The following is a 26,531-nucleotide window of genomic DNA, read 5'->3' as shown; positions in this document are numbered from 1 at the left end:
GGTCCAGAAGAGTCCCAAATATGGATCAGAGTCATTGTGTTCCAGGTGAGGCCAGATGGAGACCACAGGAACCAGGTCCAGGAGAGCGCCATATGGGAACCAGACCCACCAGATCCAGGTGTGGTCCAGGTGGGACCACAGTCACAAGGTCCAGTTGAGTCGCAGGTGTCAACAGGATTCACCAAGTCCAGGTAAGCCCCAGGTGGCGACCAGTCACCAGATCCAGGTGCGGACCAGCTAACGACCAGATGCAGCGGGCCTAGTGAAGCCCAAGGGGTGACGAGAGTCACCAGGTAAGGGTGAGGCCCAGAGGGTGAACCAGAGTAACCAGTTTAGTTTGAGGCCCAGAATGGGACCAGAGATCACTGGTCAAACTGAGGCCTAGGTGTGGAATAGAGTACCCAGGTCCCAATGATGCCTGGGTGAGGACCAGAGTCACTAGGGTCATGCCGGCCCAGATGGGGAAGAGAAGCAATAGGTCCTGGTGAGGCATAGAATAAGACCACTGGTGAATAAGTCACCAGTATCAGGTGAGCCCCTTGTGGGAACCAGAGCCACTCTATCCAGCTGAGTCCCAGGTCCATGTGAGGCCCACGTGAGGACCAGATTCATCAGGTCGAATTGAGGCATAGCTGTGGTCAAGAGTCACCAGGTCTTTGTGCGGCCTAGGTGGGTCAAGATTCAGCAGTTCTGAGTTAGGTCCAAGTGCGGACGAGAGACACCAGGTCCAGGTGAGGCCAAACTGAGGACCAGAGTCACCAGATCCAGGTGAGGTCCATGTTGGAAAGAGTGTCACCAGGTCCAGGAGAGGTCCAGGTGGGGACCAGAGTCACCAGGTCCAGATTGAGGCCTAGGATGGGGGGATCAGAGTCATCAGGATCAGTTGAAGCCAAAGTGTGGAGCAAAGTTATCACATCCAGGTGAGCCCCAGGTGGGGAACAGAGAAAACATGTCCCATTCATGTCAGGTGGGAAAAGAGTCATAAGGTACAGATGAGGCCTAAGTGAGGAGTAGATTCACCAGGTCCTGTTGAGGCCCATTTTAGGACCAGTGTCCCCAGCTCCGGGTGAGTCCCAGAAGGGGACCAGAGTCACCCGGTTCTGGTGATATCCAGGTGGGGACCAGAGTCACCACGTCAGGGAGAAGCCCAGAGGGGGACGAGTTTCACTAGGTCCAGGTGAGGCCAGGATGAGGAACTGTGAAACCAGGCCCCATGATGCCCATAAGAGGACCTGAGTCACCAGGTCCAGGTGTGGCCAAACTGAGGACCAGAGTCACCAGATCCAGGTGAAGCCATGGTGGGGTCCAGAGTCACTAGGTCCAGATGAGGCCCAAGTGAGGACCAGTGTTACAAGGTACACGGGATGCCCCGGGGGGAATCAGAGGCAACAGGTCCATATGAGGCCGGCTTCGGTACCATGGTCAACAAGTCTACTTGAGGTCCAGGTGTGGAACACAGTAACCAGGTCCAGGTGAGTCCCCGGTGGTGAGAAGAGTCACCACGTCCAGGTGAGTCCCAGGGGGGACCAGGATCACCAGGTACAGGGGAATCCCTTGAATGAACTAGAGTCAACAGTTCGAGGTCAGGCGCAGGTGTCAACCAGGGTCAGCAGGTCCAAGTCAGGCCAAAGTGGGGTTCACAGTTACTAGGGCACGGTGAGACCCAGACGGGGACCAGAGTCACCTGGTCCAGGTGAGGTCCAGGGGTGGAACACAGTCACCGGGTCCCAATTTTGGCAGATGAGGACCATGGTTGACAGGGCCAGGTGAGGCCCAGATTGGGGATCCTCAATCTGGATCAGAGTCACTAGTTCCATTTGAGGCTAAGAAGGAGTCCACAGCAATCAGGTCCAGATTGACGCATTTGTCGGGGGACCAGAGTCATCAGGACCAGTTGAGGCCAACGTGTGGAGCAAAGTTATCATGTCCAGGTGAGGCCCAGGTGGGGAACACAGTAACCATGTCCCAAAGATGCCAGGTGGGAAAAGAGTCACAAGTTCCAGACGAGGCCTTAGTGAGGAGTAGATTCACCAGGTCCTGTTGAGGCCCAGTTGAGGACCAGTGTCCCCAGCTCCGGGGGAGTCCCAGAGGGGGACCAGAGTCACCCGGTTCTGGCGATATCCAGGTGGGGACCTGAGTCACCACGTCAGGGTGAGGCCCAGAGGGGGACGAGAATCACTAGGTCCAGATGAGGCCCCGATGTGTAACTGAGAACCCAGGTCCCATGATGCCCATATGAGGACCTGAGTCACCAGGTCCAGGTGAGGTCCCTGTGGGAACCAGTCACCTCGTCCAGGTGAGGCCCAGGTGGGACCACAGTCACCAGGTCCAGGTGAGGCCCAGGTATATAAGAGAGTATCCAGGTCCCAATGTTGCCCAGGTAAGGACCAGAGTCAACAGGTCCAGGAGAGGCCCAAATATGGATCATAGTCATTGTGTTCCAGGTGAGGCCAGATGGAGACCACAGGAACCAGGTCCAGGAGAGCCCCATATGGGAACCAGAGCCACCAGATCCAGGTGAGGTCCAGGTGGGACCACAGTCACAAGGTCCAGGTGAGGCGCTGGTGGCAACAGGATTCACCAAGTCCAGGTGAGGCCCAGGTGGCGACCAGTCACCAGATCCAAATGTGGACTAGCTAAGGACCAGATTCACCAGGCCCAAATGAAGCCCAAGGGGTGACCAGAGTCACTAGGTAAGGGTGAGGCCCAGAGGGGCACCAGAGTAACCAGTTTAGTTTGAGGCCCAGAATGGGACAAGAGGTCCCGGGTTAAAGTGAGGCCTAGGTGTGGAATAGAGTATCCAGGTCCCAATGATGCCTGGGTGAGGACCAGAGTCACTAGGGCCATGAAAGCCCAGATGGGGAATAGAATCACTATGTCCTGGTGAGGCATAGAATAAGACCACAGTCACCAGTATCAGGTGTGCCCCTTGTGGGAACCAGAGCCACTCTATCCAGCTGAGTCCCAGGTCCATGTGAGGCCCACGTGAGGACCAGATTCATCAGGTCGAATTGAGGCATAGCTGGGGACAAGAGTCACCAGGTCTGGTTGCGGCCTAGGTTGGGCAAATTCAGCAGTTCTGAGTTAGGTCAAAGTGGGGACAAGAGACACCAGGTCCAGGTGAGGCAAAACTGAGGAAGAGTCACCAGATCCAGGTGAGGTCCATGTTGGAAAGAGTCACCAGGTACTGGAGAGGTCGAGGTGGGGACACGAGTCACCAGATCCAGGTGAATTCCAGGTGGGGACCAGAGTCTCTAGATCCAGGTGAACCCAAGTGGGGACCAGAGTCACTAGGTCCAGATTAGGCCCAGGTGAAGATCAGAGTTAACAGGTACACGTGAGGCCCCGGCGGGGATCACAGCCAAAATTCCACGTGAGGCCGGCTTGGGGACCATGGTCAACAGGTCTACCTGAGGCCCAGGTGTGGAACACTGTAAGCCTGTCTGGGTGAGTCCGCAGTAGTGACAAGAGTCACCACGTCCAGTTGAGGCCAAATTGGGGACCAGGATCACCAGGTACAGGGGAGGCCTTGGAAAGAACCTGAGTCAACATTTCGAGGTCAGCCGCAGGTGGCAACCAGGGTCAGCACGTCCAAGTCAGGCCAAAGTTGGGTTCACAGTCACTAGGGCATGGTGAGACCCAGAGGGGGACCAGAGTCAACTGGTCCAGGTGAGGTCCAGTTGTGGAACACAGTCACCGGGTCCCAATTTTGTCCACTTGAAGACCATGGAAAACAGGGCAAGGGGAATGCCGGATGGGGACCGGAGTCCCCAAATCTAGGTGAAGCCCAGGTGGGGACCTCAGTCACAAGATCCAGGGTAGTCTCAGGTGCAGACCAGAATCACCAGGTCCTGGTGAGGTGCAGTAGGCAACCACAGTCACCAGGTCCCGGTGAGGCAAGGTGCGTACCAGATTCTCGAGGTACATGAGAAGCTAGAAACACTGTAGCCACCAGTTCCACATGATGTCCATGTGGGAACGAGAATCACCAGTTACAGGTGAGGACCAGGTGGGGATCTGACTCACCATGTCCAGGTGAGACCCTGGTGGGAACCAGTGTCACCATGTCCAGGTGTGGACCCGGTGAAGACCAGAGTTAACAGGTCTGGCTGGGTCACTGTTAGTGAACAGTGTAACCATATCCTCATGCTACTCAGGTGGGTACCAGATACAAGATCCTGGTGAGGCCCAGGTGGGACCAGAGACATGAGGTCCAGGTGAGGTCCCCATTGGAACCACAGTCACCATGTCAGGTGAGGCCATGCTTAGAATCAGAGTCACCAGTTACAGGTGAGGCCCAGGTGGAGCCAGAGTCACCTGGTATAGAAGAGTCCAAAGTCAGGACCAGAGTTACAAGGATCAGGCAGTCCCAGGGGGAATAGAGTAACCATGTCCCGGTGATGACCAGGTAGAACCAGAGTCACCAGGTCCAGATGAGGCGCAGGTGAGGACCATGTTCACTAGGTCCCAGTGAGGCCCAGTTGAGGACCAGAGTCAGCAGGTCAAGCTGAGGCCTAGAGGTGTACCAGATTCACCTGCTCTTGGTGCCGTCCAGATGGGGACCAGAGTCACCATGTCAGGGAGAGGCCCAGAGGGGATAAGAGTCATCATGTCCAGGTGAGTCTCAGGTGTGGAACAGAGTATCCAGGTCATAATGGTCCACAGGTGAGGACCAGAGTCACCAGATCTGGGTGAGGCCAAGTTAGGATCAGAGTCAATAGTTCCAGGTGAGGCCAAGAAGGAGTCCACAGCGATCAGGTCCAGATGGGGAAAAAAGTCACCAGGACTGGGTGAGGCCCAGATGGGGACACAGATTCACCAGGTCCAGGTGATTCCCAGGTGGCGACCAGTGTTACCAGATTCACCAGGTCCAGGTGATTCCCAGATTGTGACCAGAATTACCAGATACACCAGGTCCAAGTGAGGCACACGTAGGGGCCTGTGTCACCAGGTATGGGTGAGGCCCAAGTGGCAACCCCACTCACCAGGTCCAGGTGAGGCCTACCTGCAGGCCATGCAAAGTAACCGGGTCCTGATAATGCCAAGGTAGGGACCAGAGTTATCAGGTCCAGGTGAGGCCAACCTGCAGTCCATTTGAGGCCCAGGTGGTGACCAGGGTTACCAGTTCCAGGTGATGATAAGGTAAGGACCAGATTCACCAGGTCCAATTTCGGCCCACGTGGGGACCTTTGTCAACAGGTATGGGTGAGGCCCAGGTGGCAACCCCATTCACCAGGTCCAGGTGAGGCCCAGGTATATAAGAGAGTATCCAGGTCACAATGATGCCCAGGTAAGGACCAGAGTCAACAGGTCCAGGAGAGGCCCAAATATGGATCAGAGTCATTGGGTTCCAGGTGAGGCCAGATGTAGACCACAGTAACTAGGTCCAGGAGAGCCCCATATGGGAACCAGAGCCACCAGATCCAGGTGAGGTCCAGATGGGATCACAGTCACAAGGTCCAGTTGAGGCGCAGGTGCAATAGGATTCACCAAGTCCAGGTGAGGCTCAGGTGGCGACCAGTCACCAGAACCAGGTGCGGACCAGCTAAGGACCAGATTCACCAGGCCGAAGTGATGCCCAAAGGGTGACCAGAGTCACCAGGTAAGGGGGAGTCACAGAGGGGGAACCAGAATAACCAGTTTAGTTTGAGGCCCAGAATGGGACCAGAGGTCCCTGGTCAAAGTGAGGCCCAGGTGTGGAATATAGTTTCCAGTTCCCAATGATGCCTGGGTGAGGACCAGAGTCACTAGGGCCATGCAGGCCCAGATGGGGAACAGAATCACTAGGTCCTGGTTAGGCATAGATAAGACCACAGTCAGCAGTATCAGGTGAGCCCCTTGTGGGAACCAGAGCCACTCAATCCAGCTGAGTGCCAGGTCCATGTGAGGCCCACGTGAGGACCAGATTCATCATGTCGAATTGAGGCATAGCTGGGGACAAGTGTCACCAGGACTGGGTGCGGCCTAGGTGGGGCAAGATTCAGCAGTTCTGAGTTAGGTCAAAGTGGGGACGAGAGACACCAGGTCCAGGTGAGGCCAAACTGAGGACCAGAGTCACCAGATCCAGGTGAGGTCCATGTTGGAAAGAGAGTCACCAGGTCCAGGAGAGGTCCATGTGGGGACCAGAGTCACCAGATCCAGGTGAAGTCCAGGTGCGGACAAGAGTCACCAGATCCAGGTGAGCCCAGGTGGGGAACACAGTAACCATGTCCCATTGATGCCAGGTGGGAAAAGGGTCACAAGTTACAGATGAGGCCTAAGTGAGGAGTAGATTCACCAGGTCCTGTTGAGGCCCATTTTAGGACCAGTGTCCCCAGCTCCGGGTGAGTCCCAGAAGGGGAGCAGAGTCACCCGGTTTGGTGATATCCAGGTGGGGACCAGAGTCACCACGTCAGGGGAAGCCCAGAGGGGGACGAGTTTCACTAGGTTCAGGTGAGGCCCCGATGGGGAACTGAGAAACCAGGTCCCATGATGCCCATATGAGGACCTGATTCACCAGGTCCAGGTGAGGCCAAACTGAGGACCAGAGTCACCAGATCCAGGTGAAGCCAAGATGGGGATCAGAATCACTAGGTCCAGATGAGGCCCAAGTGAGGACCAGTGTTACCAGGTACACGTGATGCCCCGGTGGGAATCAGAGGCAACAGGTCCATATGAGGTCAGCTTCGGTACCATGGTCAACAGGTCTACTTGAGGCCCAGGTGTGGAACACAGTAACCAGGTCCAGGTGAGTCCCCGGTGGTGACAAGAGTCACCACGTCCAGGTGAGTCCCAGGGGGGGACCAGGATCACCAGGTACAGGGGAAGCCCTTGAATGAACCAGAGTCAACAGTTCGAGGTCAGGCGCAGGTGTCAACCAGGGTCAGCAGGTCCAAGTCAGGCCAAAGTGGGATTCACAGTAACTAGGGCACGGTGAGACCCAGAGGGGGACCAGAGTCACCTGGTCCAGGTGAGGTCCAGGGGTGGAACACAGTTACCGGGTCCCAATTTTGCCAGTTGAGGACCATGGTTGACAGGGAAGGGTGAGGCCCAGATTGGGGATCCTCAATCTGGATCAGAGTCACCAGTTCCAGTTTAGGCTAAGAAGGAGTCCACAGCAATCAGGTCCAGTTTGACGCCTAGGTCGGCGGACCAGAGTCATCAGGACCAGTTGAGGCCAAAGCGTGGAGCAAAGTTATCATGTCCAGGTGAGGCCCAGGTGGGGAACAGACTAACCATGTCCCATTGATGCCAGGTGGGAAAAGAGTCACAAGGTCCAGACGAGGCCTAAGTGAGGAGTAGGTTCACTAGGTCGTGTTGAGGCCCAGTTGAGGACCAGTGTCCACAGCTCCGGGTGATTACTAGAGGTGGACCAGAGTCACCCGGTTCTGGTGATATCCAGGTGGGGACCAGAGTCACCACGTCAGGGTGAGGACCATAATGGGACGAGAATCACTAGGTCCAGGTGAGTCCCCGATGTGGAACTGAGAAACCAGGTCCCATGATGCCCATATGAGGACCTGAGTCACCAGGTCCAGGTAAGATCCATGTGGGAACCAGTCACCTCGTCCAGGTGAGGCCCAGGTGGGACCACAGTCAACAGGTCAAGGTTTGTCCCAGGTATATTAGAGAGTATCCAGGTCCCAATGATGTCCAGGTAAGGACCAGAGTCAACAGGTGCAGGAGAGGCCCAAATATGGATCAGAGTCATTGTGTTCCAGGTGAGGCCAGATGGAGACCACAGGAACCAGGTCCAGGAGAGCCCCATATGGGAACCAGAGCCACCAGATCCAGGTGAGGTCCAGGTGGGACCACAGTCACAAGGTCCAGGTGAGGCGCAGGTGGCAACAGGATTCACCAAGTCCACGTGGGGTCCAGGTGACGACCAGTCAGCAGATCCAGGTGCGGACCAGCTAAGGACCAGATTCACCAGGCCCAAGTGAAGCTCAAGGGGTGACCAGAGTCACCAGGTAAGGGTGAGGCCCAGAGGGGGAACCAGAGTAACCAGTTTAGTTTGAGGACCAGAATGGGACCAGAGGTCCCTGGACAAAGTGAGGCCCAGTTGTAGAATAGAGTATCCAGGTCCCAATGATGCCTGGGTGAGGACCAGAGTCACTAGGGCCATGCAGGCCCAGATGGGGAACAGAATCACTAGGTCCTGGTGAGACAGAGAATAAGACCACAGTCAGCAGTGTCAGGTGAGCCCCTTGTGGGAACCAGAGCCACTCTATCCAGCTGAGTCCCAGGTCCATGTGAGGCCCACGTGAGGACCAGATTCATCAGGTCGAAATGAGGCATAGCTGGGGACAAGAGTCACCAGGTCTGAGTGCGGCCTAGGTGGGGCAAGATTCAGCAGTTCTGAGTTAAGTCAAAGTATGGACGAGAGACACCAGGTCCAAGTGAGGCCAAACTGAGGACCAGAGTCACCAGATCCATGTGAGGTCCATGTTGGAAAGAGAGTCACCAGGTCCAAGAGAGGTCCAGGTGGGGACCAGAGTCACCATATCCAGGTGAAGTCCAGGTGGGGACCAGAGTCACCAGATCCTCGTGAAGCCCTGGTGGGGACCAGAGTCACTAGGTCCCGATGAGGCCCAGGTGAGGACCAGTGTTACCAGGTACACGTGAGGCCTCGGTGGGGATCAGAGGCAACAGGTCCATGTGAGGCCGGCTTGGGGACCATGGTCAACAGGTCTACTTGAGACCCTGGTGTGTAACACAGTAAGCAGGTCCAGGTGAGTCCCCGGTAGTGAAAAGAGTCACCACGTCCAGGTGAGTCCCAAGTGGGGACCAGGATCACCAGGTACAGTTGAGGCCCTTGAAAGAACTAGAGTCTACTGGCACAAAAACAGACACATAGATCAGTGAAACAGAATAGAGAATCCAGAAGTGGACCCTGAACTTTATGGGCAACTAATATTCGATAAAGGAGGAAAGACTATCCAGTGGAAGAAAGACAGTCTCTTCAATAAATGGTGCTGGGAAAATTGGATATCCACATGCAGAAGAATGAAACTAGACCACTCTCTTTCACCATACACAAAGATAAACTCAAAAGGGATGAAAGATCTAAATGTGAGACAAGATTCCATCAAAATCCTAGAGAAGAACACAGGCAACACCCTTTTTGAACTCGGCCATAGTAACTTCTTGCAAGATACATCCACGAAGGCAAAAGAAACAAAAGCAAAAATGAACTATTGGGACTTCATCAAGATAAGAAGCTTTTGCACAGCAAAGGATACAGTCAACAAAACTCAAAGACAACCTACAGAATGGGAGAAGATATTTGCAAATGACATATCAGATAAAGGACTAGTTTCCAAGATCTATAAAGAACTTATCAAACTCAACACCAAAGAAACAAACAATACAATCATGAAATGGGCAAAAGACATGAACAGAAATCTCACAGAGGAAGACATAGACATGGCCAACATGCACATGAGAAAATGCTCTTCATCACTTGCCATCAGGGAAATACAAATCAAAACCACAATGAGATACCACCTCACACCAGTGAGAATGGGGAAAATTAACAAGACAGGAAACAACCAATGTTGGAGAGGATGCGGAGAAAAGGGAATCCTCATACACTGTTGGTGGGAATGTGAACTGGTGCAGCCACTCTGGAAAACTGTGTGGAGGTTCCTCAAACAGTTAAAAATATACCTGCCCTACGACCCAGCAATTGCACTGTTGGGGATTTTCCCCAAAGAGACAAATGCAATGAAACGCCGGGACACCTGCACCCCGATGTTTATAGCAGCAATGGCCACGATAGCCAAACTGTGGAAGGAGCCTCGGTGTCCAACGAAAGATGAATGGATAAAGAAGATGTGGTTTATGTATACAATGGAATATTACTCAGCTATTAGAAATGACAAATACCCACCATTTGCTTCAACGTGGATGGAACTGGAGGGTATTATGCTGAGTGAAGTAAGCCAGTCGGAGAAAGACAAACATTATATGTTCTCATTCATTTGGGGAATATAAATAATAGTGAAAGGGAATATAAGGGAAGGGGGAAGAAATGTGTGGGAAATATCAGAAAGGGAGACAGAACGTAAAGACTGCTAACTCTGAGAAACGAACTAGGGGTGGTAGAAGGGGAGGAGGGCGGGGGGTGGGAGTGAATGGGTGACGGTCACTGGGGGTTATTCTGTATGTTAGTAAATAGAACACCAATAATAAAAAATAAATTAAAAAAAAAAAGAAAAAAGAAAGAACCAGAGTCAACAGGTCGAAGACAAGCGCAGGTGGCAACCAAGGTCAGCAGGTCCAAGTCAGGCCAAAGTGGGGTTCACAGTCATTAGGGCACGGTGAGACCCAGAGGGGGACCAGAGTCACCTGATCCAGGTGAGGTCCATTTGTGGAACACAGTCACTGGGCCCCAATTTTGCCGAGGTGAGGACCATGATCAACAGGGCCAGGTGAGGCCCAGATGGGGACCGGAGTCCCCAAATCCTGGTGAAGAGCAGGTGGGGACCACAGTCACCAGATGCAGGGTAGTCTCAGGTGCAGACCAGAATCACCAGGTCCAGGTGTTGTGTAGGTGGCAACCACACCCACCAGGTACCGTTGAGGCCCTGGTGGGGACCAGAGTCACGAGGTACATGAGAAGGTAGAAACACTGCAGCCACCAGGTACACCTCATATCCATGTGGGAACGAGAATCACCAGTTACAGGTGAGGACCAGGTGGGGATCCGACTCAGCATGTCCAGGTGAGACCCAAGTGGGAACCGGTGTCACCATGTCCAGGTGTGGCCCAGGTGAAGACCGGAGTTAATAAGTCCGGCTGGGTCACTCTTAGTGAACAGTGTAACCATATCCTGATGCTACCCAGGTGGGTACCAGAGACCACAGGTCCTGGTGAGGCCCAGGTGGGTAAAGAGACATTAGATCCAGGTGAGGTCCCAATGGGAACCACAGTCACCAGGTCAGGTGAGGCTATGCTTAGCATCAGATTCACCAGTTACAGGTGAGGCCCACGTGGAGCCAGAGTCACCTGGTACAGAAGAGGCCAAAGTTAGGACAAGAGTTACCTGGATCAGGACATTCCCAGTGGGGAATAGAGTAACCATATCCCGATGATGCCCAGGTAGAACCAGAGCCACCAGGTCCAGATGAGGCGCATGTGGGGAGCATATTCACGAGGTCCCGGTGAGGCCCAGTTGAGGACCAGAGTCACCAGGTCTAGTTGAGGCCTAGAGGGGTACCAGATTCACCTGGACTAGGTGACATCCAGATGGGGACTAGAGTCACCATGTCAGGCTGAGGCTCAGAGGGGATCCAGAGTCATGAGGTCCAGGTGAGGCTCAGGTGTGGAAGAGAATATCCAGGTCATAATGGTCCACAGGTGAGGACCAGAGTCAGCAGATCTGGGTGAGGCCCAGTTAGGATCAGAGTCATCAGTTCAATGAGGCCAAGAAGGAGTGCACAGCAATCAGGTCCAGGTGGGGAACAAATTCACCAGGAATGAGTGAGGCCCAATGGGGACCAGATTCACCAGGTCCAGGTGAATCCCAGGTGGTGACCAGAGTTACTAGTTGCAGGTGAGGACCAGGTAAGGACCAGATTCACCAGGTCCAAGTGAGGCCCACGTGGGGACCTGTGTCACCAGGTATGTGTGAGACCCAGGTGGCAACCCCACTCCCCAGGTCCAGGTGAGGCCAAACTGCAGGCCAGAGTCACCAGATCTGGTGGAGGCCTAGAGGGGTATCAGAATCACATGGTCCAGGTGACATCCAGATGGGGACCAGAGTCACCAGGTCAGGATGAGGCCCAGAGTGGTTCCAGAGTCATCATGTCTAGGTGAGGTTCAGGTGTGGAACAGAGTCACCAATACCAATGATGCCCAGGTGAGAACCAGAGTCACCAGGTCCTGGTGAGGTCCCTGAAGGAACCAGTCACTTCATCCAGGTGAGGCCCCGGTGGGAACACAGTCACCAGGTCCAGGTGAGGCCCAGGTATATAAGAGAGTATCCAGGTCCCAATGATGCCCAGGTAAGGACCAGAGTCAATAGGTCCAGGAGAGTCCCAAATATGGATCAGTAATTGTGTTCCAGGTGAGGCCAGATGGAGACCACAAGAACAAGGGCAGGAGAGCTCCATATGTGAACCAGAGCCACCGGATCCAGGTGAGGTCCAGGTGGGAACACAGTCACAAGTTCCAGGTGAGGCGCAGGTGGCAACAGGACTCACGAAGTCCAGGTGAGGCCCAGGTGGCGGCAAGTCACCACATCCAGGTGCGGACCATCTAAGGACCAGATTCACCAGGCCCAAGTGAAGCAAAAGGGGTGACCAGAGTCACCAGGTAAGGGTGAGGCCCAGAGGGGGAACCAGAGAAACCAGTTTAGTTTGAGGCCCAGAATGGGACCAGAGGATCCTGGTGAAATTGAGGCCCAGGTGTGGAATAGAGTATCCAGGACCGAATGATGCCTGGGTGTGGACCAGAGTCACTAGAGCCTTGCAGGCCCAGATGGGGCACGGAATCACTAGTTGCTGGTGAGGCATAGAATAAGACCACAGTCAGCAGTATCAGGTGAGCCGCTTGTGGAAACCAGAGCCACTCTATCCAGCTGAGTCCCAGGTCCATGTGAGTCCCACGTGAGGACCAGATTCATCAGGTCGAATTGAGGCATAGCTGGGCACAAGAGTCAACAGGTCTGGGTGTGGCCTATGTGGGGTAAGATTCAACAGTTCTGAGTTAGGTCAAAGTGGGGACGAGAGACACCAGGTCCAGATGAGGCAAAACTGAGGACAAGAGTCACCAGATCCAGTTGTGGTCCATGTTGGAAGAGAGTCACCAGGTCCAGGAGAGGTCCAGGTGGGGACCAGAGTCACCAGATCCAGGTGAAGCCCAGGTGGGGAACAGAGTCACTAGGTCCAGATGAGCCCCAGGTGAGGACCAGAGTTACCAGGTACACATGAGGCCCCGGTGCGTATCAGAGGCAACAGGTCCATGTGAGGCCGGCTTGGGGACCATGGTCAACAAGTCTAATTGAGGCCCAAGTGTGGAACACAGTAAGAAGACCCAGGTGAGTTCCCGGTGGATACAAGAGTCACCACGTCGAGGTGAGGCCGAGGTGGGGACCAGTATCAACAGGTCGATGGGAGGCCCTTGAAAGGACCAGAGTCAAAAGTTCGAGGTCAGGCGCAGGTGGCAACCAGGGACAGCAGGTCCAAGTCAGGGCAAAGTGGGGTTCACAGTCACTAGGGCACGGTGACACCCAGAGGGGGACCAGAGTCACTTGGTCCAGGTGAGGCCACTTGTGGAACACAGTCACCGGGTCCCAATTTTACCCAGTTGAGGACCATGGTCAACAGGGCCAGGTGAGGCCAAGATGGGGACCGGAGTCCCCAAATCCAGGTGAAGCCCAGGTGGGGACCACAGTCACCAGATACAAGGTAGTCTCAGGTGCAGACCAGAATCACCAGGTCCGGGTGAGGTGCAGGTGGCAACCACGCTCAGCAGGTCCCCGGGAGGCACTGGTGGGGATCAGAGTCACGAGGTACATGAGAAGCTAGAAACACTGCAGCCACCAGGTCCTCATGATGTCCATGTGGGAATGAGAATCACCAGTTACAGGTGAGGACCAGGTGGCGATCTGACTCACCATGTCCAGGTGAAGCCCTGGTGGGAAACAGTGTCACCATGTCCAGGTGTGGCCCAGGTGAAGACCAGAGTTAATTGGTCCGGCAGGGTCACTGTTAGTGAACAGTGTAACCATATCCTGATGCTACCCAGGTGGGTATCAGAGACACCAGGTCCTGGTGAGGGTCAGGAGGGACCAGAGACATGAGGTCCAGGTGAGGTCCCGATGGGAACCACAGTCACCAGGTCAGATGAGGCCATGCATAGGATCAGAGTCACCAGTTACAGGTGAGGCTCAGGTGGAGCCAGAGTCACCTGGTACAGAAGAGGCCAAAGTCAGGACCAGAGTTACCGGAATCAGGTCAGTCCCAGTTGGGAATAGAGTAACCATGTCCCAATGATGCCCAGGTAGAACCAGAGTGACCATGTCAGATGAGGCGCATGTGGGGAGCATATTCACTAGGTCCCCGTGAGGCCCAGTTGAGGACCAGTGCCAACAGGTCTAGTTGAGGCCTAGAGAGGTACCAGATACACCTGGTCTGGTGACATCCAGATGGGGACCAGAGTCACCATGTCAGGGTGAGGCCCAGAGGGGATCCAGAGTCATCATGTCCAGGTGAGGCTTAGGTGTGGAACAGAGTATCCAGGTCATAATATCCACAGGTGAGGACCAGAGTCACCATATCTGGGTGAGGCCCAGTTAGGATCAGAGTCACCAGTTCCAGGTGAGGCCAAGAAGGAGTCCACAGCAATCAGGTCCAGGTGGGGAACAAAGTCACCATGACTGGGTGAGGCCCAATGGGGACCAGATTCACCAGGTCCAGGTGATTTCCCGGTGGTGACCAGAGTTACCAGTTCCGGGTGAGGACCAGGTAAGGAACAGATTCACTAGTTCCAAGTGAGGAACACGTGGGGCCTGTGTCACCAGGTATGGGTGAGGCACAGGTGGCAACCCCACTCACCAGGTCCAGGTTAGGCCAACCTCCAGGCCATGCAGAGGAACTGAGTCCAATGATGCCCAGGTAGGGTCCAGAGTTACCAGGTTCAGGTGAGGCCCAGATAGAGCATATTCACTAGGTCCAGGTGAGGCCCAGTTGAGGACAATAGTTACCAGATCTTGTTGAGGCTTAGAAGGATACCAGAATCACCTGGTCCAGGTGACATCCAGATGGGGACCAGAGTCACCAGGTCCAAGTGAGGCCCACGTGGGGACCTGTGTCACCAGGCATGGGTAAGGCCCAGGTGGCAACCCCACTCACCAGGTCCAGGTGAGGCCAACATGCAGGCCATGCAGAGTAACCATGTCCCGATGATGCCCATTAGGGACCAGAGTTACCAGGTCAACGTGAGGCCGACCTGCAGGCCATGCAGTGGAACCATGTCCCGATGATGCCCAGGTAGGGACCAGAGTCACCAGGTCCAAATGAGGCCCAGATGGAGCAAAATCACTAGGTCCAGTTGAGGCCCAGTTGACGACCAGAGTCACCAGATCTGGTTGATGCCTAGAGGGGTACCAGAATCACCTGGTCCAGGTGACATCCAGATGGGGACCAGAGTCACCAGGTCAGGGAGAGGCCCAGAGAGGTTCCAGAGTCATCATATCCAGGTGAGGCTCAGGTGAGGAACAGAGTCACCAGGTAACAATGATGCCCAGGTGAGGACCAGATCACCAGATCTGGGTGACGCGCTGACGGGATCAGAGTCACCAGTTCCAGGTGAGGCCAAGAAATGGTCCACAGCAATGAGGTCCTGGTGGGGAACAAAGTCACCAGGACTGGGTGAGGCCCAGATGGGGACCAGATTCACCAGGTCCAGGTGAGGCCCAGGTGGTGACCAGAGTCCCCGGGTCTGGGAGAGGACCAGGTAAGGACCAGATTCACCAGGTCCAAGAGGTCCACGTGGGGACCTGAGTCACCAGGTATGGGTGAACACAGTAAGCAGGTCCAGGAAGTCCCCGGGGGTGACAAGAGTCACCACGTCCAGGTGAGGCCCACGAGGGGACCAGGATCACCAGGTACACGGGAGGTCATTGAAAGAACCAGAGTCAACACTTCGAGGTCAGTCGTAGCTGGCAACCAGGGTCAGCAGGTCCAAGTCAGGCCAAAGTGGGGTTCACAGTCACTAGGGCACGGTGACACCCAGAGGGGGACCAGAGTCACCTGGTCCAGGTGAGGTTCAATTGTGGAGCACAGTCACCGGGTCCCAATTTTGCCCAGTTGAGGACCATGGTCAACAGGGACAGGTGAGGCCCAGATGAGGACCGGAGTCCCCAAGTCAAGGTGAAGCCCAGGTGGGGAACACAGTCACCAGATCCGGGGTAGTCTCAGGTGCAGATCAGAATCACCAGGTCCAGGTGAGGTGCAGGTGGAAACCACACTCACCAGATCCCTGTGAGGCCCTGGTGGGGACCAAAGACACGAGGTACATGAGAAGCTAGAAACACTGCAGCCACCAGGTCCACATGATGTCCATGTGGGAACAAGAATCACCAGTTACAGGTGAGGACCAGGTTGCGATCCGACTCCCCATGTCCAGGTGAGACCAAGGTGGAAACAAGTGTCACCATGTCCAGGTGTGGCCCAGGTGAAGACCAGAGTTAATAGTTCCCGCTGGGTCACTGTTATTTAACACAGTACCATATCCTGATGCTAACCAGGTGGGTAGCAGAGACACCAGGTCCTGGTGAGGGCCAAGTGGGACCAGAGTCACCAGATCTGGTTGAGGCCTAGAGGGGTACCAGAATCACCTGGTCCAGGTGACATCCAGATGGGGACCAGAGTCACCAGGTCAGGGTGAGGCCCAGAGAGGATCCACAGTAATCATGTGCAGGTGAGGCTCAGGTGTGGAACAGAGTCACCAGGTACCTATGATGCCCAGGTGAAGACCAGAGTCACCAGATATGGGTGATGCGCAAATAGGATCAGAGTCACCAGATCTAGGTGAGGCGAAGAAAGTGTCCACAGCAAGCAGGTCCAGGTGGGTAACAAAGTCCCCAGGACTGGGTGAGGCCCAGAGAGGGACCAGATTCACCAGGTCCAGGTGAGGCCCAGGTGGTGACCAGAGTTCCCGGGTCTGGGAGAGGACGAGTTAAGGACCAGATTCACCAGGTCCAAGACGCCCACGGGGGGAACTGAGTCACCAGGTATGTGTGAGGCCCAGGTGGCCACCCCACTCACAAGGTCCAGGTGAGGCCAACCTGCATGCCAGAGTCACCAGATCCAGGTGAGGCCCTGGTGGGGACCGGAGTCACCAGGTAAATGTGAGTCTACAAGAACACCACAGTCACCAGGTCCTGGTGTGGTTCATGTGGGAACGAGAGTCACCCGGTCCAGGTGAGACCCACGTGGGGACCATAGTCACCAGGTCCAGATTGAGGCCTAGGTGGGGGGACCAGAGTCATGAGGAACATTTGAGGCCAAAGTGTGGAGCAAAGTTATCATGTCCAGGTGAGGCCCAGGTGGGGAACAGAGTAACCATGTCCCTTGATGCCAGGTGGGAAAGGAGTCACAAGGTCCAGACGAGGCCTAAGTGAGGAGGAGATTCACCAGGTCCTGTTGAGGCCCGGTTGAGTACCAGTGTCCCCAGCTCCGGGTGAGTCCCAGAGGGGGACCAGAGTCACCCGGTTCTGGGCATATCCAGCTGGGGACCAGAGTCACCACGTCAGGGTGATCCCCAGAAGGGGATGAGAATCACTAGGTCCAGGTGAGGCCCCGATGTGGAACTGAAACAAGGTCCCATGATGCCCATATGAGGAACTGAATCACCAGGTCCTGGTGAGGTCCCTGTTGAAACCAGTCAACTCGTCCAGGTGAGGCCCAGGTGGGACCACAGTCACCAGGTCTAAGTGAGGCCCACGTATATAAGAGAGTATCCAGTTGCCAATGATCCCTAGGTTAGGACCAGAGTCAACAGGTCCAGGAGAGGCCCAAATATGGATCAGAGTCATTTGGTTCCAGGTAAGTCCAGATGGATACCACGGGAACCAGGTCCAGGAGAGCCCCATATGGGAACCAGAGCCACCAGATCCAGGTGAGTTCCAGGTGGGACCACAGTCACAAAGTCCAGGTGACGGGCAGGTGGCAACAGGATTCACAATGTGCAGCTGAGGCTCAGGTGGCGACCAGTCACCAGATCCAGGTGCGGACCAGCTAAGGATCAGATTCACCAGGCCCAAGTGAAGCCCAAGGGGTGACCAGAGTCACCAGGTAATGGTGAGGCCAGAGCTGGAACCAGAGTAACCAGTTTAGTTTGAGGCCCAGAATGGGACCAGAGTTCCCTGGTCAAAGTGAGGCCCAGGTGTGGAATAGAATATCCAGGTCCCAATGATGCCTGGGTGAGGACCAGAGTCACTAGGGCCATGCAGGCCCAGATGGGGAACAAAATCACTACGTCCTGGTGAGGCATAGAATAAGACCACAGTCAGCAGTATCAGGTGTGACCCTTGTGGGAACCAGAGCCACTCTATCCAGCCGAGTAGCAGGTCCATGTGAGGCACACGTGAGGACCAGATTCATCAGGTCGAATTGAGGCATAGCTGGGGACAAGAGTCACCAGGTCTGGGTGCGGCCTAGGTGGGGCAAGATTCAGCAGTTCTGCGTTAGGTCAAAGTGGGGACGAGAGCCACCAAGTCGAGGTGAGGCCAAACTGAGGACCAGAGTCACCAGATGCACATGAGGTCTATGTTGGAAAGGAGTCACCAGGTACAGGAGAGGTCCTGTGGTGGACCAGAGTCACCAGATCCAGGTGAAGTCCAGGTGGGGACCAGAGTCACTAGGTCCAGATGAGGCCCAGGTGAGGATCAGAGTAACTAGGTTCAGATGAGGCCTAAGTGAGGACCAGAGTTAACAGGTACACGTGAGGCCCCGGTGGGGATCAGAGGTAACAGGTCCATGTGAGGCGGGATTGGAGACCATGGTCAACAGGTCTACTTGAGGCCCAGGTGTGGAACACAGTAAGCAATTCCATGTGAGTCCCCGGTGGTGACAAGTGTCACCACGTCCAGTTGAGGCCCAGGTGGGGACCAGGATCACCAGGTACAGGGGAGGCCCTTGAAAGAAGCAGAGTAAACAGTTCGAAGTCAGGCGCTGGTGGAAACCAATGTCAGCAGGTCCAAGTCAGGCCAAAGTGGGGTTCAGAGTCACTAGGGCACGGTCACACCCAGAGGGAACCAGAGTCACCTGGTCCAGGTGAGATCCAGTTGTGGAACATAGTCACCGGGTCCCAATTTTGTCCAGTTGAGGACCATGGTCAACAGGGCCAGGTGAAGCCCAGATGGGGACCGGAGTCCCCAAAATCCAGGTGAAGCCCAGGTGGGGACCACAGTCACCAGATCCAGGGTAGTCTCAGGTGCAGACCAGAATCACCAGGTCCAGGTGAGGTCTAGGTGGCAACAACACTCACCAGGTCCCGGTGAGGCCCTGGTGGGGACCAGAGTCACGAGGTACATGAGAAGCTAGAAACACTGCAGCCACCAGGTCCACATGATGTCCATGAGGGAAGGAGAATCACCAGTTACAGGTGAGGACCAGGCGGGGATCCGACTCACCATGTCCAGGTGAGACCCAGGTGGGAACCAGTGTCACCATGTCCAGGTGTGGCCCAGTTGAAGACCAGAGTTAAGAGTTCCGGCAGGGTCACTGTTAGTGAACACTGTAACCATATCCTGATGCTACCCAGGTGGGTACCAGAGACACCAGGTCCTGGTGACGCCCAGTTGGGACCAGAGACATGAGGTCCAGGTGAGGTCCCGATGGGAACCACAGTCACCAGGTCAGGTGAGGCCATGCTTAGGATCAGAGTCACCAGTTACAGGTGAGGCTCAGGTGGAGCCAGAGTCACCTGGTACAGAAGAGGAAAAGTCAGGACCAGTGTTACCAGGATCAGGTCAGTCCCAGTGGGGAATAGAGTAACCATGTCCCGATGATACCCACGTAGAACCAGAGTCACCAGGGCCAGATGAGGCGCAGGTTTGGAGCATGTTCACTAGGTCCCGGTGAGGCCCAGTTGATGAACAGGGTCACCAGGTCTAGTTGAGGCCTAGAGTGGTACCAGATTCACCTGGTCTAGGTGACATCCAGATGGGGACCAAGTCACCATGTCAGGCAGAGACCCAGAGGGGATCCATGGTCATCTTGTCCAGGTGAGGCTGAGGTTTGGAACAAAGTATCCAGGTCATAATGGTCCACAGGTGAAGACCAGAGTCACCAGATCTGGGTGAGGCCCAGTTAGGTTCAAGTCTCCAGTTCCAGGTGAGGTCAAGAAGGAGTCCACAGCAATCAGGTCCAGGTGGGGAACAAAGTCACCAGGACTGGGTGAGGCCCAGATGGGGACCAGATTCACAAGGTCCAGGTTATTCCCAGATTTTGACCAGAGTTACCAGTTCCGGGTGAGGACCAGTTAAGGACGAGATTCACCAGGTCCAAGTGAGACCCACGTGGGTACCTGTGTCACAATGTATGTGTGAGGCCCAGATTACCACCCCACTCACCAGGTCCAGGTGAGGCGAACCTGGAGGCCATGAAGAGGAACTATGTCTCGATGATGCCCAAGTAGTGAACAGAGTTACCAGGTCCAGGTGAAGACAACCTGCAGGCCATGCAGTGGAACCATGTCCCGATGATGCCCAGGTAGGGACCAGAGACACCAGGTCCCAAAGAGGCCCAGATGGACCAAATTCCCTAGGTCCAGGTGAGGCCCTGTTGAGGACAGAGTCACCAGATTTGGTTGATGCCTAGAGGGGAACCAGAATCTCCTGGTCCAGGTGACATCCAGATGGGGACCAGACTCACCAGATCAGGGAGAGGCCCAGAGGGGTTCCAGAATCATCATGTCCAGGTGAGGCTCAGGTGAGGAACAGCGTCACCAGGTACCATGATGCCCAGGTGAGAACCAGAGTCACCAGATCTGGGTGAGGCCTAGTTATGATCAGAGTCACAAGTTCCAGGTGAGGCCCAAAAGGAGTCCACAGCAATCAGGTCCAGGTGGGGAACAAAGTCACCAGGACTGTGTGACGCCCAGATGGGGACCAGATTCACCAGGTCCAGGTGAGGCCCAGGTGGTAACCAGAGTCCCAGGTCTGGGAGAGGAGCATGTAAGGACCAGATTCACCAGGTCCAAGAGGCTCACGTCGGGACATGAGTCACCAGGTATGGGTGACGCCCAGGTGGCAACCCCACTCACCAGGTCCAGGTGAGGCCAACCTGCAGGCCAGAGTCACCAGATCCAGGTGAGGCCCTAGTGGGGACCGGAGTCACCAGGTAAATGTGAGTCTACAAGAACACCACATTCACCAGGTCCAGGTGTGGTTCATGTGGGAACAAGAGTCACCAGGTCCAGGTGAGACCCACGTGGGGACCACAGTCACCAGGTCCAGATTGAGGCCTAGGTGTGGGGACCAGAGTCATCAGGACCAGGTGAGGCCAAAGTGTGGAGCAAAGTTATCATGTCCAGGTGAGGCCCAGGTGGGGAACAGAGTAACCATGTCCCATTGATGTCAGGTGGGAAAAGAGTCACAAGTTCCAGACGAGGCCTATGTGAAGAGTAGATTCATCAGGTCCTGTTGAGGCCCAGTTGAGGACCAGTGTCCACAGCTCCGGTGAGTCTCAGAGGGGTACCAGAGTCACCCGGTTCTGGTGATATCCACGTGGGGACCAGAGTCATCACGTCAGGGTGAGACCCAGAGGGTGACGAGAATCACTAGCTCCAGGTGAGGCCCGAAGTGGAACTGAGAAACCAGGTCCCATGATGCCCATATGAGGATCTGAGTCACCAGGTCCAGGTGAGGTCCCTGTGGGAACCAGTCACCTCGTCCAGGTGAGGCCGAGGTGGGACCACAGTCACCAGGTCCAGGTGAGGCCCAGGTATATAAGAGAGTATCGAGGTCCCAATGATGCCCAGGTAAGGTCCAGAGTCAACAGGTCCAGGAGAGGCCCAAATACGGAACAGATTCATTGTGTTCCAGGTGAGGCCAGATGGAGACCACAGGAACCAGGTCCAGGAGAGCCCCATATGGGAACCAGAGACACCAGATACAGGTGAGGTCCAGGTGGGAATACAGTCACAAGGTCCAGGTGAGGCGCAGGTGGCAACAAGATTCAGCAAGTCCAGGTGAGGCCCAGGTGGCGACCAGTCAAACATCCAGGTGCGGACCAGCTAAGGACCAGATTATCAAGCCCAAGTGAAGCCCAAGCAGTGACCCGAGTCACCAGGTAAGGGTGAGACCCAGAGGGGGAACCAGAGTAACCAGTTTAGTTTGAGGCCCAGAATGGGACCAGAGATCCCTGGTCAAAGTGAGGCCCAGGTGTGGAATAGAGTATCCAGGATGAGGATCATTGGGTCCATCACCCAATGATGCCTGGGTGAGGACCAGAGTCACTAGGGCCATGTAGGCCCAGATGGGGAACAGAATCACTAGGTCCTGTTGAGGCATAGAATAAGACCACAGTCAGCAGTATCATTTGAGCCCCTTAACGGAACCAGAGCCACTCTATCCAACTGAGTCCCAGGTCCATGTGAGACTCACTTGAGGACCAGATTCATCAGGTCGAATTGAAGCATAGCCGGGGACAAGAGTCACCAGGTCTGGGTGCGGCTTAGGTGGGGCAAGATTCAGCAGTTCTGAGTTAGGTCAAAGTGGGGACGAGAGACACCAAGTTTGTGAGGCCAAACTGAGGACCAGAGTCACCAGATCCACATGAGGTCCATGTTGGAAAGGAGTCACCAGGTCCAGGAGAGGTCCTGGGGTGGACCAGAGTCACCAGATCCAGGTGAAGTCCAGGTGGGGACCAGAGTCACTAGGTCCAGATGAGGCCCAGGTGAGGACCAGAGTTACCAGGTACACGTGAAGCCCTGGTTGGGATCAGTGGCAACATGTCCATGTGAGGCCACTTGTGGAACACAGTCTCCTGGTCCCAATTTTGCCCAGTTGAGGACAACCCCACTCACCAGGTCCAGGTGAGGCCAAACTGAGGACCAGAGTCACCAGATGCAGGTCAGGTCCAGGTGGGGACCAGAGTCACCAGATCCAGGTGAAGTCCAGGTGGGGACCAGAGTCATCAGATCCAGGTGAAGCCCAGGTGGGGACAAGAGTCACTAGGTCCAGATGAGAAGAAGGTGAGGACCAGAGTTGCCAGGTACACGTGAAGCACCGGTGGGGATCAGAGGCAACAGGTCCATGTGAGGCAGGCTTGGGGACGATGTTCAACAGGGTTACTTGAGGCCCAGGTGTGGATCACAGTATGCAGGTCCAGGTGAGTCCCCGGTGGTGACAAGGCTCACCACGTCCAGGTGAGGCCCAGGTGGGGACCAGGATCACCAGGTACAGGGGAGGCCCTTGAAAGTACTAGAATCAATATTTCGAGGTCAGGAGCAGGTGGCAACCAGGGTCAGCAGGTCCAAGACAGGCCAAAGTGGGGTTCACAGTCACTAGGGCACGGGGAGACCCAGAGGGGGACCAGAGTCACCTGGTTCAGGTGAGGTCCAGTTGTGGAACACAGTTACAGGGTCCCAATTTTGCCCAGTTGTGTGCCATGGTCAACAGGGCCAGGTGAGGCCCAGACGGGACCGGAGTCCCCAAATCCAGGTGAAGCCCAGGTGGGTACCACAGTCACCAGATCCAGGGTAGTCTCAGGTGCAGACGAGCATCCCAGGACCAGGTGAGGTGCAGGTGGCAACCACACTCACCAGGTCCCGGTGAGGCCCTGGTGGGGACCAGAGTCACGAGGTAATTGAGGAGTAGAAACACTGCAGCCACCAGGTCCACATGATGTCCACGGGGGAACGAGAATCACCAGTTACACGTGAGGACCAGATGGGGATCCGACTCACCATGTTCAGGTGAGACCCAGGTGGGAACCAGTGTCACCATGTCCAGGTGAAGACCAGAGTTAATAGGTCCGGTTGGAACACTGTTAGTGAACAGTGTAACCATATCCTGATGCTACCCAGGTGGGTACCAGAGACACCAGGTCAGGTGAGGCCATGCTTAGGATCAGAGTCACCAGTTACAGGTGAGGCCCAGGTGGAGCTAGAGTCACCTGGTACTGAAGAGGCCAAAGTCAGGACCAGAGTTACCAGGATCAGGTCACTCCCAGTGGGGAATAGAGTAACCATGTCCCGATGATGCCCAGGTAGAACCAGAGTCACCAGGTCCAGATGAGGTGCAGGTGGGGAGCATATTCACTAGGTCCCGGTGAGGCCCAGTTGAGGGCCAGAGTCACCAGGTCTAGTTGAGGCCTAGAGGGGTACAAATTTCACCTGGTCTAGGTGACATCCAGATGGGGACCAGAGTCACCATGTCAGGGTGAGGCCCAGAGGGGATCCAGAGTCATCATGTCCATGTGAGGCTCAGGTGTGGAACAGAGTATCCAGGTGGTATTAGTCTTCAGGTGAGGACTAGAATCACCAGATCTGGGTGAGGTCCAGTTAGGATCAGAGTCAGCAGTTCCAGGTGAGGCCAAGAAGGAGTCCACAGCAATCAGGTCCAGGTTGGGAACAAAGACACCAAGACTGGGTGAGGCTCAAATGGGGACCAGATTCACCAGGTCCAGGTGATTCCCAGGTGGTGACCAGAGTTCCCGGGTCTGGGAGAGGATGAGGTAAGGACCAGATTTACCAGGTCCAAGAGGCCCACGTGGGGACCTGTGTCACAATGTATGTGTGAGGCCCAGATTACCACCCCACTCACCAGGGCCAGGTGAAGCCAACCTGCAGGCCATGAAGAGGAACCATGTCCCGATGATGCCCTAGTAGGGAACAGAGTTACCAGGTCCAGGTGAGGACAACCTGCAGGCCATGCAGTGGAACCATGTCCCGATGATGCCCAGGTAGGGACCAGAGACACCAGGTCCAAATGAGGTCCAGATAGAGCAAATTCACTATGTCCAGGTGAGGCCCAGTTGAGGACCAGAGTCACCAGATTTGGTTGATGCCTGGAGGGGTACCAGAATCACCTGGTCCAGGTGACATGCAGATGGGGACCAGAGTCACCAGGTCAGGGAGAGGCCCAGAGAGGTTCCAGAGTCATCATGTCCAGGTGAGGCTCAGGTGAGGAACAGAATCACCAGGTACCATGATGCCCAGGTGAGGACCAGAGTCACCAGATCTGGGTGAGACCCAGTTAGGATCAGAGTCACCAGTTCCAGGTGAGGCCCAAAAGGAATTCACAGCAATCAGGTCCAGGTGGGGAACAAAGTCACCAGGACTGGGTGACGCCCAGATGGGGACCAGATTCACAAGGTCCAGTTGAGGCCCAGGTGGTGACCAGAGTCCCAGGTCTGGGAGAGGAGCATGTAAGGACCAGATTCATCAGGTCCAAGAGACCCACGTGGGGACCTGAGTGACCAGGTATGGGTGACGCCTAGGTGGCAACCCCACTCACCAAGTCCAGGTGAGGCCAACCTGCAGGCCAGAGTCACCAGATCCAGGTGAGGCCCTAGTGGGGACCGGAGTCACCAGGTACATGTCAGTCTAAAAGAACACCACATTCACCAGGTCCAGGTGTGGTTCATGTAGGAACAAGAGTCACCAGGTCCAGGTGAGACCCAGGTGGGGACCACAGTCACCAGATCCAGATTGAGGCCTAGGTGGGGGGACCAGAGTCATCAGGACCAGGTGAGGCCAAAGTGTGGAGCAAAGTTATCTGTCCAGGTGAGGCCCAGGTGGGGAACAGAGTAACCATGTCCCATTGATGCCAGGTGGGAAAAGAGTCACAAGTTCCAGACGAGGCCTATGTGAAGATTAGATTCATCAGGTCCTGTTGAGGCCCAGTTGAGGACCAGTGTCCACAGCTCCGGTGAGTCTCAGAGGCGACCAGAGTCACCCGGTTCTGGTGATATCCAGGTGGGGACCAGAGTCACCACGTCAGGGTGAGGCCCAGAGGGGGACGAGAATCACTAGCTCCAGGTGAGGCCCGATGTGGAACTGAGAAACCAGGTCCCATGATGCCCATATGAGGATCTGAGTCACCAGGTCCAGGTGAGGTCCCTGTGGGAACCAGTCACCTCGTCCAGGTGAGGCCGAGGTGGAACCACAGTCACCAGGTCCAGGTGAGGCCCAGGTATATAAGAGAGTATCGAGGTCCCAATGATGCCCAGGTAAGGACCAGAGTCAACAGGTCCAGGAGAGGCCCAAATACGGATCAGAGTCATTGTGTTCCAGGTGAGGCCAGATGGAGACCACAGGAACCAGGTCCAGGAGAGCCCCATATGGGAACCAGAGCCATGAGATCCAGGTGAGGTCCAGGTGGGACCACAGTCACAAGGTCCAGGTGAGGCGCAGGTGGCAACAGAATTCAGCAAGTCCAGGTGAGGCCCAGGTGGCGACCAGTCACAACATCCAGGTGCGGACCAGCTAAGGACCAGATTCACCAGGCCAAAGTGAAGCCCAAAGGGTGACCTGAGTCACCAGGTAAGGGTGAGCCCCAGAGGGGGAACCACAGTAACCATTTTAGTTTGAGGACCAGAATGGGACCAGAGGTCCCTGGTCAAAGTGAGGCCCAGGTGTGGAATAGAGTATCCAGGGTGAGGATCATTGGGTCCATCACCCAATGATGCCTGGGTGAGTACCAGAGTCACTGGGACCATGCAGGCCCAGATGGGGAACAGAATCACTAGGTCCTGGTGAGGCATACAATAAGACCACAGTCAGCAGTATCAGCTGAGCCCCTTGCGGGAACCAGAGCCACTGTATCCAGCTGAATCCCAGGTCCAGGTGAGGCTCCCGTGAGGACCAGATTCATTAGGTCGAATTGAGGCATAGCTGGGGACAAGAGTCACCAGGTCTGGGTGCAGCCTAAGTTGGACTAGATTCAGCAGTTCTGAGTTAGGTCAAAGTGGGGACGAGAGACGCCTGTTCCAGGTGAGGCCTAACTGAGGACCAGAGTCACCAGATCCATGTGAGGTCCATATTTGAAAGAAAGTCACCAGACCCGGGAGAGGTCCAGGTGGGGACCAGAG

This window comes from Canis lupus, chromosome 38, assembly GCF_048164855.1.
Source record: "Canis lupus baileyi chromosome 38, mCanLup2.hap1, whole genome shotgun sequence".
In the NCBI taxonomy this organism is placed as follows: Eukaryota; Metazoa; Chordata; class Mammalia; order Carnivora; family Canidae; genus Canis; species Canis lupus.
The sequence above is the reverse complement of the archived record's forward strand: the minus strand, read 5'-3'. Positions refer to the sequence as shown.